Source organism: Sus scrofa, chromosome 1 (genome assembly GCF_054392235.1).
Source record: "Sus scrofa isolate SSC_HxYL_T2T_F1_AM1 chromosome 1, Sscrofa_HxYL_maternal_Yorkshire_Landrace_v2.0, whole genome shotgun sequence".
NCBI classification, from domain to species: domain Eukaryota; kingdom Metazoa; phylum Chordata; class Mammalia; order Artiodactyla; family Suidae; genus Sus; species Sus scrofa.
The window spans coordinates 201,860,826-201,877,828 of NC_139383.1; the positions used below are offsets into that span (position 1 = coordinate 201,860,826).

Below are 17,003 nucleotides of genomic sequence, written 5' to 3' on the forward strand. Positions count from 1 at the left end.
GCCAACCCACTCCGGTCCTCAAACCCGATCCTTCCATGGGACATTCAGATAGGGCCTACAGCGAGTAACCCCGCGGCGGCTAGAGGCACGGCCACAAAACTTGCCCAGGCCCTCTGAGCAGAGTCAGAAGCCCTGCTCTCAGAGCTGCAGCGCTCACCCACTAGCAGCTCCCCAGCCCGCTCTCCAGCACCCGACTAAGGCCAGTACAGGACCCCTATTTGGGGCTCTTTGTTCACCGCCTTCCTGGTTCCTGCTCTCAAACCTTCCTCCCAGCAGCCCCCACCGGAGCATCCGACCTACAGGAAAGTTGCTCTCGAGCTGTGGAGGGGCGTCATCGCCTCCTAGCAACGCGCCTAGCAACCGGGTAACATCTGCTCCCTCTGGTCCAATGCGAGCCGAGAACAGCTGCGCGCCCGCCTAGCGTTCCAAACCCGGAGCGAGAGGCGCTTCACAGACTGGAGGGACGGACCTGCGGGAGCCAGGGCTGCCCCCGAGCTGCAGTTGCCGCTGCTTCCACTGTCGCGCCGCCACTGCCGTCGCTGTCGCTGTCAGCGCCTGTCTGGAGAGTGACAGCGCCGCAAAAGCGGGAGGGAGCACCGAACCCCGCGCGTTTACGAAACAGGTGTATGTGCCGGTCTCCTGGCGAGTGGACCCAGCTCGCAAGGTATGTCTGGACTCATTCAACCAGGTGCCTTCCTCTGAAGCTCAGGAAAGACTCTTTCCCAGAGGGTGTGAATAAGGATGTTTTCTGGGATCTCACCCACCCCGCCCCTAGCCATTGAAAAGTGGCTAGCTGGTGGTCTCCAATAACCTGATTTGCTTTTTTTTTTTAATCTCGGGATTATTCTTGTGGATTCCCCTGCCCTTTACTGTTCGATTTGTGTTTGGAAGTTTTCCGTCCTCCTCGTTTCCCCTTTGACTTTGCTGCCTATGTGCAGCTAGGAAGGCTGGGAGCAGTGAGCTCCCACAGAAAGCCTGTGGTTACAGCGAAAATGACATAGTGTAGTCTCTAATTGAATCAACACGTATGGAGAGCAACAATCTTTTTAGGTCCTGCCCTGGAAAGGGTCCATTTGGCCGAGAGCAGGCAGTTCACTGTTACTCAATCTCCTGAAAAGTAACCATAGTAACTCACCTCTCTTTTGATGGGATCCTCCTCATTGGCTGCCTATCTTCCTTTGGAAAGCTCATCTCTCTAAATATAGAAGATGATGAGATCTGTAAGCATACATCCATGTAGAAAAAGGTGCAGTTAAATATGGCCCTTTAAAGGAAAACTATCTTCAAAGAAAAAGTATCATTTTGCTCTTTCGAATCCTGTGAGGAATAGTGTGTATTCCAGTGAATGATCGAGTTAGGCTGTTTTAACTACTGGATTGTTACTTTAGAGAGAATATTTCTTGAAATTATACAAGATCTGGCATTTGAAAACAAAGTATATCTGACTCTGATTTTTAAAAAAAACCAACCCGCTGATAATGTCTCCCTCAAAATCTCCCAGTAAATAGTTAATGAGATATGTTATTCAAATATTTCCGTCTTTCTTAGGATAGTTAAGATTGCTCCTGTTTACAATTAAATCTGGAAACATAGAATTATGTATGTTTGAGGGTTTATTTGTTTATCTAACTGGTTCAGATCAACCCCACCTCAGACATCTTAGTGTCCTTTTACTGCATGCTTTCTCCTGACATTATAACCAGTTCAAGTCAGTGCAGTTCTGACTCTTTATTTGCGTCTCTCCTTGTTGCAAAATCTCAGGTAACCATTCATGAGCCTGAGGCTGTGAGAAATGCTCGCTGTGCGAAGGGGAATTCTCACCAGATTTTCTAAAGCTGTCCTAGAGATACACTTTTCAGATTGATTCAGCATTACCAGGTAAAAGAAATTACTGTTTAAATATGTATCCAGAGAAATAAATGCTAATGTAGCATTACCATAATTTACAAGATCAATATAAGTGGTTGTTTATATAGATGGTTGCTGGGTAGAAGTCAATAGAGGTTTTCTGTAGAAAGGACATTTTTGGGATGGCAGATTTTCCTCTCTAAGACCCATGTGAATAGGGTGGGCCAAATTAAGTAGCCTGGCATGGAGAGCATGTCAGGCAGAACACTGGTGCATGTCTGAAATGAAGGCAATGAAGAGAGCTCTCCAAGCTTCAAAAAGAGATTATGGTGGTTTTTTAAATTTAACTTGCTTTAAGATCATGGCAATAGAAACTCACGAGGGTTAATCACTTTACACTCAATTTTCAAGACATAATATAGTCATTTAATGAGCGTTCAGCCCTCCAGCACTGTGTAACTTTCACATGTACTGAACTATCCATGTGCAGTTCCTGTAGGTAACCAGCCAGCACATTTCAATCAAGTTCATGAAAATATACCATGCTGCGTTTCTTCCCTTTCCTTACCTCCCTCTATAAAAATAAATAATTGAACAATTTTATTCAGAAACCTATTTGAAAATTTATTCTTGTCTGTTTGTATAGTTTTTACTGATGTCATAAGACTTTAAATGTACTGGTCTCCATTGTCACTCACTGAAATATCTGCAGTTTAATAATTTTAAGATGAAAGATGACTGTTTGAACCCATCAAAAACGTTGCTTTTATTAGTTCTTTAGCACCACCCACCCTTTTCCTTTCTCCATCATAATTACTACACTTATGGTGAGAAACAAATCCAAAAGAGACCAGTAAGATTTACTGTCAGCTCTCATGAGATGCATACAAAGCTCTAGTCATGCTATCAATCTGAGGAAAGTTTGAGTAAAGCAGCCACAAGTATTGGCTCATGTATATGCATTAGTCTTGTGCATTAGTAATTTATACACATCCTATCTCTATGCAATATGCATAAAAGTTTAAAATCATTCAGTGCCCTTTAATTTACATGAATGAGTCTGCCTTTTCATTGAAACCACTATCACAATCAAAAGGTCAAGTGAAAGGGATTCTTAAATTTTAATTTTCTTTCTATCATGAATGTATAATGCACAGAATACTTACTGTGCAATTTTGATAACCATATCTGTTTAAAGTCATTCATCAGAAAATATTATCTTATATAGTTTGAAATCAATAAAAATGAATCAAATACATCATTATAATGTAAGCATTTAATCCGAGAGACGTTGGTAAATCCTAAATTAGAGCACACACACAAAAATGCTACCCATTTGTAGTTTAGGATCTAGACACTCTTGTCAATGGGAATACCAGCTAAACTTGTACATATCATGGCTTATAAAGAGGATGCATACTTCTCTTTATAGGACTTTGATAAGGCTGAGATTAAGCAGGTTAAAACTGAAATCAAGTTCTAATTTCAGTTTTTCCTCCTATACTATATTTGGGAGTTTTTAGGTGTTTATGGTTATTTTACATTCAGTTTCATGTTATGTGACTTTCATGGGATCTAGAAGATGCTTTGAAACATGGGAAAAGGTTGCAAGATTTGATCAAAGTGCCCAAGTCCTTGCCTCTACACCTGGGCTCTCCACTGAGGACTCAAGCCAGCTGGCTTTAGCTGTCGAAATGCCAACAAACCAACAATGGCTCAAAAGCCAAGGCATAGCCAGTTCAGATTATTGTATACATCAAAGCAATATGATTTAGCAACCCAGAAATAGCTAAAATAAAATAATGATTTCAGAAGCAAAGAGGTCAATTGACCATCACTGCGTAGTGTTAAAACTGAGGAAGAATATGCCTTTAGATATTGGAATGAATACTTGTCAACCCTCCCTGCCCTCCATCTTATTTTTAACAAATTGTCTAAATAGTCTCAATACACTACTGTCTCCCCCTTTTTGTCTAACACAACTGTTTTTTATTTTTCCTGATTAAATTTATTTTAACAGACTAAAATAAAAGCAGAGCCATCTAGTTTGCTGCAGTAATTCTCAGTGGAGGTATAGGATATTAAAAAGCACTAAGGGGTTGCTAGTGTTTTGTTCAGTATTGTAATATAAATATATTTAGAAAAAATTTAAAGCTTTTTCATGTTATAAATTATGGAAAGTAAAATGCAACAAAAAAAATTCTTCTTGGTGGGTAGAGATACAAGAGTCTTCAAAATATCAATGATGATTAGAAGAAGGGACAGTTTTAAGCTAGGAAATCCCCTCTACGGTGGAGTCAGTTTGTGTTATTTTAAAAATGCTTATTAAAAGAGAGTGTGGTTAAAATACCAAGAAAAACTGAGGATATCACAAAGAGAGTCAGGACTCAGGAGCCTTGAGTCTGAATGCTGTCTCCCTGTGCTACTTGTTTTACCAATTCATGGCTCATTTTCTCCATATCTAATGTGGGGGATTAGACCAGCTTTTAAGGGGTGTGCTTGAGTTGAACACAATGCAATTTAATGAAGCACCTATCAATAGAATAAAGGAAGAACATTTTACCACCGGAGTAACTCTAGGTAGTGACACAAATCAGGCACCATAAGAGTGAGGTCAGATAATCATCCAAATCCAGAGCAAATTCTCACACAGTCGGCCCTCAGTGTCCATGGATGCACAGCCTGCAGATACAGAGAGCTAGTAGCCATTCCATTTTATATAAGGGACTAGAACAGCTACAGATTTTGGTATCCGTGGGCGTCCTGGAACTGATGCCTCAGTACTGAAAGACGACCGTATATTCTTAGTGAGTAAAGTAAATGGTTAGTTTCTTTTTAGTTTTTTTTCCTAACAACACTTCTGGGATGCCTGGCTGAATGTTTTTCGTGATGTACCCAAATCTGATGGTTGTTTTAAAGTGGAAGACAATGAGTGTGATACAGATGAGATACTTTTCAAAAGACCACTGCCGTGCACACATCAGGGTTAAAAACCCTTCTCTCTAAGCAACAGACTGGGGTACCTAAGGAAGTTAGAGCATCTCCCTAGACATTGTTGATAAGATATTGTCCTACCAATTATTGGTAAGAACGTACATCTGTCAGTGTGATTGTTTTGCCAACTTCATTTCTGATTCGTTCCCACTTCCCAAGGTAAAAGGTAGAATGAAAGGGAGCATCATCCTTCAAAACAAGGAATGCACTCCCAAGGGGGCGGCAAATCACAGGTTCCCTGCCAAAGCTCCAGCAGGTCTCTCTCATTAATAGGGCCAGATCATGGCAGAAGTTAGGCTTCAGTGAAGCATCTAAGGTAACTTCAGGATTACATGCTGGTTATATCCCATTTATTGATGTTCTCTTTGGTTCAGGGACCATCCCCAGCGGAACAAGGTGGGCATGTGGAATGGGTGGTCTTTCATTTCATATTCCATGTCTGTGCTTGGGACCATACTCAGTACTGCTGGACCTTTCTCTCTGTCAATATCCCTGGAGGTTCCTGAGAAAGTTTTCCAGGAGCTGCAACTTGTTGGTAATTCTAAACTGCCAGCAAGGTCAATCATGTGCTTGGGGGTAGATGATAGATGGGAAGGAACAGATTGCTCCTTTGATTCAGGGATAAAACCTAGTGCTGTTCTGCTCCTCTAGAGCATAGTATCCAGAAGGGTGCCAGGCAGAAATTTAGGAGGGAGAAGATTGATGGCACTTTGCTTAACATCAGCAGAGCTGGAGGTCATCTACAGAAGGTGTGGCATTACAGCCTGTCTTCCTTCTTGAACATACTTGCAAATGTTTCCTGAAACCCTTGCTTAACACAAAAGAAAGGACAAGTCTCCCCCATACAAAAAAGTGCTGCTGGATCACACATAGATGTATGGCTTCAAAAGCGAGGCCACTGCAACAATTACACCTAATATTTATTGAGCCGAAAATATGCAGATATATGACAGGCACTTAGTAAGTGCTTTTAAAACGTCTCATTTAATCCACACACAACTCGATGAGTTTGGTATTTTGCCTCAATCGATGAGAAAACTCAGGCTCTTTGAGATTAAATGCTTTGTCCAAAGTCACTAAAAAAAATAAATGGTAGAACTGGGATTGGAACCAGCGCTGTAGGACAAGCCGAGGAGGTCATGCTGAAGTTCAAAGCCATGCCGCAAGATTGCAGAATGTGGCTAACAGTGAGAGGTGGAATAGCTCTTTCTGAAAAAAAGTGACCATGGCCCTTCAGGAAGAATTTCAGGAGCTCTGCCACCAGCAAAGCATTATTGAGATAGGAAGGGATGCATGATTTTTACAGGTTAACACTGTTCAAAGGGAAATCACTGAGTGACTAGAAGTCGAGACACCTGGTTTGTCCACATCATGAGTCAATTGCTGATCTGAGACAAGAATCACCTTATTTTCCCCATGGATCAAACTTTTCCTTTGTCTTTGGCTACCGAAGCACACATCTAATAGGATGTTCTCAACTCGATTTTTGCAGCGTATTGATTAGAGTGTTATGGGAAAGAAAATGAAAACCGTACCAAAATTAAGATACGTTACACTCCTCACTTTACTATCTCTCAGGCTTTTCAAGGTCCTAGACAAAGAATGGATTACTATGACAGGCGTTGTTCTTTTATTATCCTCTGTAGTGTTTAAAATTAATTTGCTGATGATCTTTTCTTAATGTACTGTCCGTGGGCTGTGCACCAAATGAAATCACTTTTGTACAATAATAGGATTTTGGTTGTCTGGTGGCAGAAGCAGAAAAATAAGAAAGAGCCTTTGAGCAATCATTTGTAATTACATTTTAAACATTTATTTAAAGAAATATGCATGAATTGTACTGTCATAACTGACAGGGATGGTCATTCTGTTCTGTGACTCTTAATTTGTTGTTTGTTGAAGTTTTAGACTAGAAAACACATTGAGGCCAGCACAGATATTTTATGTGCCCAGAGGTTAAAGCATTAAAAAACAATTTGAATATTCAAGCCAGCATTAGCCATTTTACTTTCAGAGATAAATTTAGGATCAGCCTCATTCAGTTTTATAATTTATATGCTGTTCTCACAGCTCAGGACACTGACTATGAAGACATAAGATCATTTTACTCTTTCTTGTCTTTTTCCTCAGCTATATTTGAATAACAAGCTGGGTTGAGTTTGGCTTTTTAGTTGCAAGAGAATTATAGAAATAGATTTACGTATGTTTACTGGGTCATAACAGGCAAACTTCTTTGGAAAGTCAGAGTAACTTTAATCAATGCCCCAAAGAACTACCTGAATGTTTCAAAAAACCGTTATATTCCTTCACCCCAAATATAAGACCAGTGACAATAAATTAGAAACGTCTTGTTGAAGCTGTTATAGTATCTGTACTGTTTTCAACTTGGCCATTGGAAATATTCCTTTGCAGTCTTTTAACTCTAATTATAATCTAGTTTCTCTGGGAGGCAGGTGGTGGACAGAGTCTTAGGGTCAGAACTAGGCAGCCAGGCTGGAATTTGTTTCTGGGATATACTGTGCCTATTTGGCACTGATAAGAGCTAGGATTTGATTGAGTGCTTACTATATGCAAGGCATAGTGCCAGTCACTTTCTATGAATTATATCAACAATCCTGTGAGCCAGGATTATTTCTATCCCCACTTTACAAGTTGAGCTGGTAGAGGGTTTATATAATTTTTCAAGGTCACACAACTAAGAAATGGCAGAGCTAGACCACTTCCATCTGACTTAAAAACCCAAACTCTTAGACCACACACCAGATTGGAAATCATTGAACCTTCTGAGACACAGTTTCCTCATCTGAACCACATGATCAATAAATAGTTTCTGGCTCTGAACGTTTTGAGTTCTCATCCAGCCAAGAAAACAGATGTAGGGACTTAGGTTTGCTGTAAATTTTAGCCTCAAAAAGCATCCTACAAAACTTGATGCCTAAAACCTTTCAAATAGCTAAATAGCATGCAAGAAAGTAATTGTCAAATGGATACCAGCTGTGAAAGCTTTCCAGCATTTCAACAACCCATAGGGGTGTTTTTTAAGAGCAATAAACTAAATGGCTAAGTGTATTGCCCATGGAGCTGAGACACAGATCTAGACCTCTGAGAATTTACTGTGTTTCCAAGGTCCAATACATTCTGTATCTGAGGATAACTGCCTGAATAAAGCAGACAGAATCTTTATGAACCTTGAAGCCATTTGGTATAATGTTTGGGTCTTGATGTTAAATAAAAAATATATTTACCAAATCATCACTTCCTTCATTGGACATGTGATTCTCCAAGTTGTCACCTGCCTGCCCTGTGTCATTCATTAAAAGGTTTTTAATCATAAATGCTGTAGACATTGCATTACTGTGTAAAACATAATGATCATGCATTATGATATCATAATCCACTGAACTTTGTTTAAAAAAAAATCAGTGACCTGTCTAGGTATAATGCTAATAAGAGTCATTGATATTTCTTAATGTGAACCCAGGAATATACATTGAAAAGTGACCTCATTCTTTCTTCACTATTTAGTTAAAATGGACTTTGGCTTTGCTCATGAAGCTAAAGCATCTAAGCCAATGCAGCCAATGTCGCAAGAGCAGCAACAACTGGCACAACAAAAATCAATCAAGCCCATTGCTTGGCAGTCTGATGATTAGGCAATCAGTTGATTGGCTGAACATTCTGTTTTTCAACGTGCTGTTGTAGTGCTACTACTAAATTTGCCTAATGCTATGACATAGAGGCTCTCAAAAATGCGGCCCCCAGACCTGCTGCATCAGCATCACCTGGAAATTTATTAGAAATAAAAATTCTCTGCTCCTAGCCCAGGCTTACTGAATTAGAAGCTCTGGGGTTGGGACCTGGCAATTCATGTTTTAAGGAGCTCTGCAGATAATTCTGGTGTTCACTAACTCTTGATAGTCCCTATGGCATCAACTAGTTAACCAGTTTAAGAATAAATCAGTAACAATAATTAACTGTCATCATAGAACAACCCAAAGCTTCATCTTATGATTAGGTTCGATCCTTTAAAGATACACTTAAGAAAATGTCGACTAAAAAAATAACCCCTGAGGAAACTGGCTTCAGGGATGCTTTGTTTGTTTTCATTACAATTGATTTGTGCTTTTTTCTAACGTTTTGAGATCTGTGAAAACTCCCTCTGAACTGCTTATTATATTCAGGAATTGTATGCTGACTTTGTTTCAATTGTGAATGATCATTACACGTGCATTTCTTTTTAGGTCAGACACACCAGTCAGTGGTTTAAAATTCTTATTTCCTTTACAGAACATGCCAACTCTAATTTAAGGCTCTCTTGGGTTTATAATCCACATTGGTGCCAGTGAAATTCTGGAAAGCTTTAGGTGTGATTTTGTAGCTTTTCCTCCTGGTTAAGGAAAATCACCCAGCTCCAAAAGGCTGCAGGAAATGTTATACAGATGCCACCAAGTGGAGGAAAAACTTGGAAGAAGCATGTTCTTGAAGAGCACATTTTTAATATTTAAGATGTAAAAAAATTGAAGATGTTAGAGGAAAAACAGCAAATGTCCTGACCATGAATTTATTTAACTAACATATTCATAAATTACTCATTTTATGAATTAAATGTTGTCAACCCCTAGAAATAGTTAAGGATGTATTTAAGAGTAAAATAGATGATGCTTAAGTACAGATTTTCTTTCTGATCTTGTCCACTGAAGTTGAATGAGTGCTGAGACTCAGTTTGTATTCTAAATGTATTCAAAAAATAAAAATAAAAAAATTTTTAAAATGTATTCAATGCTTTCACTGAGATGCTTCTTAGATATCTTTAGCTTGCAAAGCTGTACTGCCTTTTTCCTGTGATGTGAGCACCACCTAGCGTACACACTAAAAACTCCCTTTAAAACCAAACCATATCTTCAAAAACCTGCCTTCAGAACATTGTCCTTCCTTAAACAAATGAGAATTCTCAACAATAGTATTTTAACTGAGAGAACAAGAATTTCCACTTTCAGAAATTATACCAAGGTCAAGTTTTCTACTCAGTACACTATTTAAACCTTTTATTTACTTACGATTAACTTTTATTAAACTATGTATTTTGAGGATGGTTATGTAATGGCCATATCATAGGGTTTGTTTATAGACACGCGGTTATTTCTTTAAAGTGTGATTGGGTGACTGTTTTACACAAATTGGTTAATCTAGCAACGTTAAATTTATCCAAGAGAATGATGAAAAATAACATCTCTTTCCATTGCATTTTGGGCATCAGTTTCAAATGTGGGTGTTTCAACTTTAAATGGCATGAGATTAAATAAGGATTAGTAAGAATGTACCTTATTTCTGAGGGGATAAATATAATTCTCCAACCTAGGACATCTGTTTTAGGTCTGAGTGGTGGCATTTACCTGCAACTAGGCTTTTCAGCCAGATGACAATTGCCACTAACTGCTCCACTGCATCACTTAGTAAATGAAGAAAGATCACCCTAGTGATTTCCAGGGTCACTAGTTTCTTTTCACAATACTCTTTGCTACAGTAAAATCTGACTTTTCTCCAATTATTTTGTTTTGTTTAGCTTATCCAACAAAAGTATTAACATACACATTAACAACGTCGAAAGTAGCCTACTTTAAGAGAAAATATGCAGAAGAAGAAGATTTACATCAAGATTACCATGGGTATTTTCCAAAAGTAAGAGTTTACTTATTATTATCTTTTTCATTTCTTTTTATGAGTCTTGTCAATCAATAGCAAAGGCTCTTGTTTTCATTTTTCTAAAACGTGTATTTAATGATGTGTTTGCTTCCCAGCACCTGATATTGCCTGAGGACAGGACTTGCATTCTCAAACTTTCTCTGGAGAAGCTCAGATTTCTTGAAGACCCAGAAACCTACTTAAGAAGGTCTGTGTTAATTAACAATTTGCTGAGGAAGATCCACCTAGAGACGGAGAAAGAGAGCTATGAATACTTTAAAGAAGCTCCGTGTTATAAGACTGCTTATTCTGATACAAGAAAACGGCTGAAGTTTATGGTACAGGAATGCTGTTCTCAGTCTCTCTATTATGAAGAGCTGCATTCATATCATATTGTGCCTTATGCTTCGGAGAATGCCATTTATGGAATGGGCTACACTAGCAGCCACTTGGAGCAAAATTCTCAGTTGCTTATTTATAAAATGAATTAAAGTAACTGTTAAAGTCCATTGATACCTTGTTTCTAAATGCCTGAACTGTTTATAGTGAAGATGTTAACATAAGGCACTAATTATCAGTGCCCTTGAGATCAAAGATGAGATGCATGCTGAACTGATTGGAGAGATCCCTGGTTATTATTCAGCAGTCCTTAGTATCAACCAGCCAAGTTGAAAGTATGTCCACCTATCATAAAGCAGAGAATAAGTGCTTTAGAAACATTTTTTTTTTTAAGATAAACTGTGTAGGAAGGAACCTACATCAAGTTCTTACACAGATTTAAACATTTCAAGTATCCCCCCCCCCCATTTCCAAATTCTACCACTCTTAGTGGAAAGTAACAAAAAGTAACAGGTTCAGATTATTATTAAAATGCTTTGGCTTGTCAAGCATTGTGCCAAATAATTGACACCATTCTCTTTACCATTAGTGGCAATTCAAGATGAGGCGAACATACTGCAATTTAACTGCTGAATGTAAAACCAGAACACTCCACATGGATCCATTTTACTTTTTTTTTTTTTTTTCTTTTTTGGCTTCATCGAGTTTTCTTGTTAAAAGTGAAATTTAATAAAATAGCCTTACAGATGGGCTTACCTCTGAGTTCTAGGGGCCGGTTAAAATTTGTGGTGGGCCTTTACTTGAGTTTAAATTTATTTATGATGTCATTTTCATAGGCTGTGAAGCTCAGGAAAAGGGAAGGCAGGTAATATTTGATTTTAATAGGCAGATAATTTTTATAAAATCCTTATCTGCAAAAATTGATGAGAACAACAGAAATTCTACATGATATTTATTCTTCTATGAGTTCATTTAAGGCTATCTGGATGAAACTTTGCACTGATTTTTGTATAATAGTCGACCATTCACTATTTGACAAAATGTTTCAGAATGCCTTTGGTGGTGAAGTTTAGATAAGTTCCTATATTTTACAATTTGAAAGGCAATTATTTAACACGTTGGATAGATTCCTGAAATTGTTTGAAATGGTTCATAATGTTCTCTGAGGTTGAGTGAGATGTCTGATTTTAATGTCCAGAGTTATGTTCTGTGGCACACACCATTTAAGGAATTGTCATTAACTGATAAAACAGATTGGAAAACTAGGTGCCAAAGGTATATTCAAGAAAATACCAAAGACCCAAAGATAAGTGTTAGAGAGACTATGATAATGAAGATAAGAATCTAAAATAAGGATTGCATAGGACATAAAGAACATAATTAAAGGATTCTGGAATGACTTGCTTACTAATGTGCTTTCAGAGCACTTTATACATAATAATGATAATCAAGGGTACTGCTGAGACTTTAGTGACCGCATGTTTTCACAAATCTAAATATGGTGACTTGTCAACATTGTACCTTCCCTTGTTGAATGCCATCTTTTAATCAAGAAGCCCTTGATAAAGAGAATTTCGTTTTTAGTTTTGATCCACTACTTGCTCCCCTAATGAATTATCAGGGTGATTAACATGGATGCTTTTGGTATAAAGAATTGTGGTGCCCTAATTAGCATGCATTGTTAAAGACCACATAGATATATAATTGATAAAGTATGAAGTTTATATTTAATTGCTCAAACAGAATTAGGAAAAATTCTATAGAACAAATTGAAAAATTATAATTGAGGCTAATTTTTAAAACAATTGGGTAGGAATGGGGAGATAGTTTTGACATATAAATATAAATATTTAAAAATTAATTTAAGGGCAAAATTTGTAACAGAAGTTCTGAAACTTTATTTCACTTCTTATACCTTATTTCTCAGAATGTGTCTATTGAAATGCAGATTCCTTAAACAACGGGAATGTCAATTGAGTAGACTCCAAATTTGATAGAATTATTATATACTTTGAAAAAGTTACTCTACTAATTTAAAGCTTTTTATGGAAAGGAACCTCTGGCTTGGTTTTGGGCAGTTTCTATAAGAAAAACACACCAGTGATGATAGATATGACTTACAAAAATGCCATATGTTGAAATTGTTTGAGGATAGAAATGCATATACTTTGGACAGAAAAGAGAGGGAGAGAAAAAAATTACCAAGAAGGTGCAAAAGCATAATATTTATTCTATGCGAGAAATCTTAGAGCAAGAAATCTTTGGCAGTGAACGCATAACAGATATAAAGTCTGTTTAATTTGGTGACATTGTTAATTGAGCTCTATAAATCTTACATTCATATGTAGAGAAGGAACTGTCTTAGAAACCAGTGGTATTTGTGAATATGCTTTTTAAAATATGTATTAATTTCAAAACAGGTTCTTTTAAAAATTATCTTTTAGAGCATTTAATTTCTTTTCCAATAAATAATTCATAGATAAGGAGTTGACTAATGTTATTTTGATTATTAAAAGCAAACAATTTGTATTTAAACTATGTAAACTTCTCTGAGATAACTAAGACTGCTGTTGTTTCACCATGGCAAACTGATACATAGACCCTGTTGAGACCCACTCTGCTGACTCCATCCTGCACCATCTGTTATGGGAGATACAAAGGTAGGAGACCAGTGACAACTTTTTGAACCTGGACATCCTTTCTTTGGGGACAAGAGCCATGCTTAGTGTAAGAAAGATAGGATGGGAAATCTGAGTGCCTTTGGTAATGTTGATCAATCTTTTTGGTGCCCAAACAGCCTAAAGCCCTGACAAAGAAGAAGAACATGAATCAGAGAAAATAAATAAATAAATAAGAGGAAGAGAAGGTGTGGGGGGGAGGCAGAGAAATAAGGAGCAGGATTAGCAAGTGAAAGAGAAAGTTGTTTCACATGGCGGGGAGGAGACCGTTACTTTCTATACTGTATTATCCTTTCCTGTGTCTGCTATACATCCCAAATCCAAATATCCACAATGTGTGGATCTTTTCTTTGATTTACCAGCGATGCATAAGACTAGATTCTATTCAGCATATGTACTAATCGAAGTGTGGTAGTACTGTGAAATATCCCTGAAATGGAGCTCCTTGGGTGGATGAGAAAAGAAAAAATAGAAATGAAGTTGGAAGAAAAAGTAAACGGTGAGCCTGTGTACACATAGTAAAATTCAAACACATGAGCATTCTGAAATTTAATAATGTCGGTGCTCAAGGACTTGGAAATAAATGCAATTCCCCACCGTTTATTGAGCAATAGCTATGACCCAGGCACTGTACCAGGGTTGGGGATACAGAGGTGAATGATGTATAGTCTCTTTGTGCCAGCAGTTCCCTGATGAGGGAGGAACTCAAAGATGTTTCATGTTGTTGTAAAATGGAAGAATTCTTTACTGGGAGTAGCATGTACACATCTCTTTTCTGAACTATGGGATGGTTATCAAACATGTGATCTTCAAAGGTGTTTGCAGCTAAGAAGATACACAGGGAGAAAGGAGGGTCTAATGACCTAGATTTTAGAGTGGGAGGAGAGTACCTTCTGCTTTGCCAAGTATTTTATACTTGGAAGCATGATAGAAAACCAGTGCTGCAAGAGAGAAGTGTCTCTGGCCTTTGCTCACCCCTGGGGCACAAGAGGTTGGAGGGCACATTGCAGAGGCAAGTTCAAGTACAGATCAATTCCTCTTTTCAGACCTCTCTAGCACTGATGCTCTTTTACAGGGCAAATAAGGTAATATTAATGTCAAGGAGAGCATTGAAGGAGAAGCAGACTCAAGAAATCATAGGCTGAGAGTTGTATATAGAATGTTCAGGGTTAGAAGGGCAGCTTTCTTGAATTTGCCTTGTGTCAGTGAATCACCAAAATGAACCTTGGGATTTCTTAACACCAGCAACTGAAGCCATGCTCCGTTCCCACTGGCTTCCTTTCTGAATCACCATCTGACTCCTGTCTTTGCTGTCAGTTATAAGTGGAGGTTATGGTTCTAATTCTTTACCCTCTCTTCACCGCTCCCTCACTGATTCTGATTTGCTCAGAAATACTTGGAAGAAAGCAACAGTCTGCTGTATTTGGTTGAACGCCCTTGGAAAAGATTTCCAGAATATATCCAAGTAAATTTCATCACAGTTTCTTGACACAATTCTTTTTAAAACTGCTTTGCTTAGTCTTTAAATAGTTATCTATTAAGATAATCTTTAAGTTTCTGGAGTTTGAGGTAACGATCATCAGTTCTACAGGCTTTGCTAAAGAAATTACGTCAGTTTGGAAACAATGGACATCTTGTGAATTAATTCAAGAAGTTCACGGGTATTTATGTAATATTTGGAGTTCAAATTTATGTAATTTCCCCCAATTCTCAAACTTCATTACTATACATCAGCAATGTGATGGTTTGGGATTTTTATTTCCTTGTTAAGTGGACTGTGTCTAAAAGTCTTTGTTGAACCCTTTGGACAAAATACCCCCGTTAAAGTTTCTGTGTTTCTACAAGGATTACTCTGTAGTTGGGTGGATAAAGAGCATTCCTCTTCATTAGCAGTTCTCAAATCTTCTTGTGCATGTAAGTCACTGGATATCATGTTCAAATAGAAATAATTTTTAGTAACTCTGGGGTAGGGTTCAGGGTCTGCATTTCTCAAGTCTCCTAGGTGATACAGTCCTGTTGGTCCACTGACCACACTTTGAATAGTGAGGCTCTACATCACTTTGAGAATGAAAATATTCAGTCAAGCCTATAGTCTTAACTTTCAAAGAAAATGTGTTTGTGTCTACTTTCCATAGAATTTTTTTTCTTTAAAGAAATGAAAGGAAAAAAGTAAGTATCATAGACTTGGTTTTCCAAATTGGCTACAAATATTACAGTATTTCACATAATAAAAGACCCAGAAGATGATTTAGAAATTTTATATACATCAAGTGCAGAATGGGAACATGGATGTAGTCCAGTACCATACTTAATCAGTCAGGAATTGGTAAATTTCTTGAATTACCAATTTACTCCCTTGTTTATACCCAGATAAGGAAGCTCCATTTGGTAACATGAGAGAAAAGCTGACATTTTTTCCACAGTTAACAAGAATTTTGCAATTTCTTGCTTGGCTGAATCTGAGAAAAATCTCACACAAAAAATTCTATATTAAATTCAAACCGATGGGTGTCTGCCTGGGCTAAAGAATTTGGTAAACTTGAGCTGGAGAACGGTATCTGGTTTATCTCCTTGTTTTGAATTCTTCTCTGAGTTTTATTCCCTGAGAGATCCTTTCCCTGCTATGGACTTCCTGTTTCTCTTTAGTTGTCGATGTCCAAGTGAGTGGTAGAGGATCAGTGTAAATGAGAGAGTCACATAAATTGTTTAATTTGAGCATGCCAAGTGATCTTTGTCAGGCTCTCCTTTGGTCATAAATTGCTGGTATTGCTGTTGTGAAATAGAGTGTCATAAATTTGTCACAAATCGTTAATGAAAGGAGAAAAGCAGAAATTTAGTTTTGTGGGAACACACCCAAATACCCAGCAAATGGTGTTCTACAATATTTATTTGGGGATATGTGTATCTGTTACATAATCTAAAATATGTCTTTTTCACATTTAAAAATATTTGGATCATGATTTAGAGTTTTTATTGGTTGTTTTTTAAACTGAGAGGAAGAAGAAAGGTCATTGTATTTTAAAACATTTTTGACATGTTACTAATAAAATTTTATTTCTGGTGAAATATAGGTGCCTTTATTAAGTAGGGGAGTGGGGGGATCATGAACTTTGGCGTTTGCTGTATGTCCCTTGATCTCAGAGGACTCATTTTAAAGGCATATGGTTATATTTCTTTCAGGAGTTAGTTTTCAACACAAATTTTGCATAAGTATTTAGAAGACATTTCCAGTCTCTTGGTATGTTTTTTTTCACTAAAAGTGACTCTGAAATGTTTTTTAAGTACCATGAGTCATGAGGAAACATGGCAGAACTCACTCTTTTTAGGCCTTAGGCCTTATTCAAACATATGATCATAAATCTCAGAGTCAGAGATAATTTCTCTACCCATAAAATATTAGATGTACCCACTGGTCCTCTATAGATTCGTTAGGCAAAGGGCAGGTGGCACACACCAAGAAGA

At 37.7% G+C, this 17,003-nt stretch overlaps 1 long non-coding RNA gene across 1 annotated transcript; it reads left to right on the forward strand.

Moving 5' to 3' along the window:
* Window positions 1-450: 450 nt before the first annotated feature.
* On the forward strand, window positions 451-16,607 carry LOC146406961 (uncharacterized). Its single transcript, XR_014820363.1, has 4 exons — window positions 451-664; window positions 1,762-1,878; window positions 10,406-10,521; window positions 10,641-16,607. It is a non-coding gene; the product is annotated as an uncharacterized LOC146406961 (long non-coding RNA).
* Window positions 16,608-17,003: the final 396 nt, after the last annotated feature.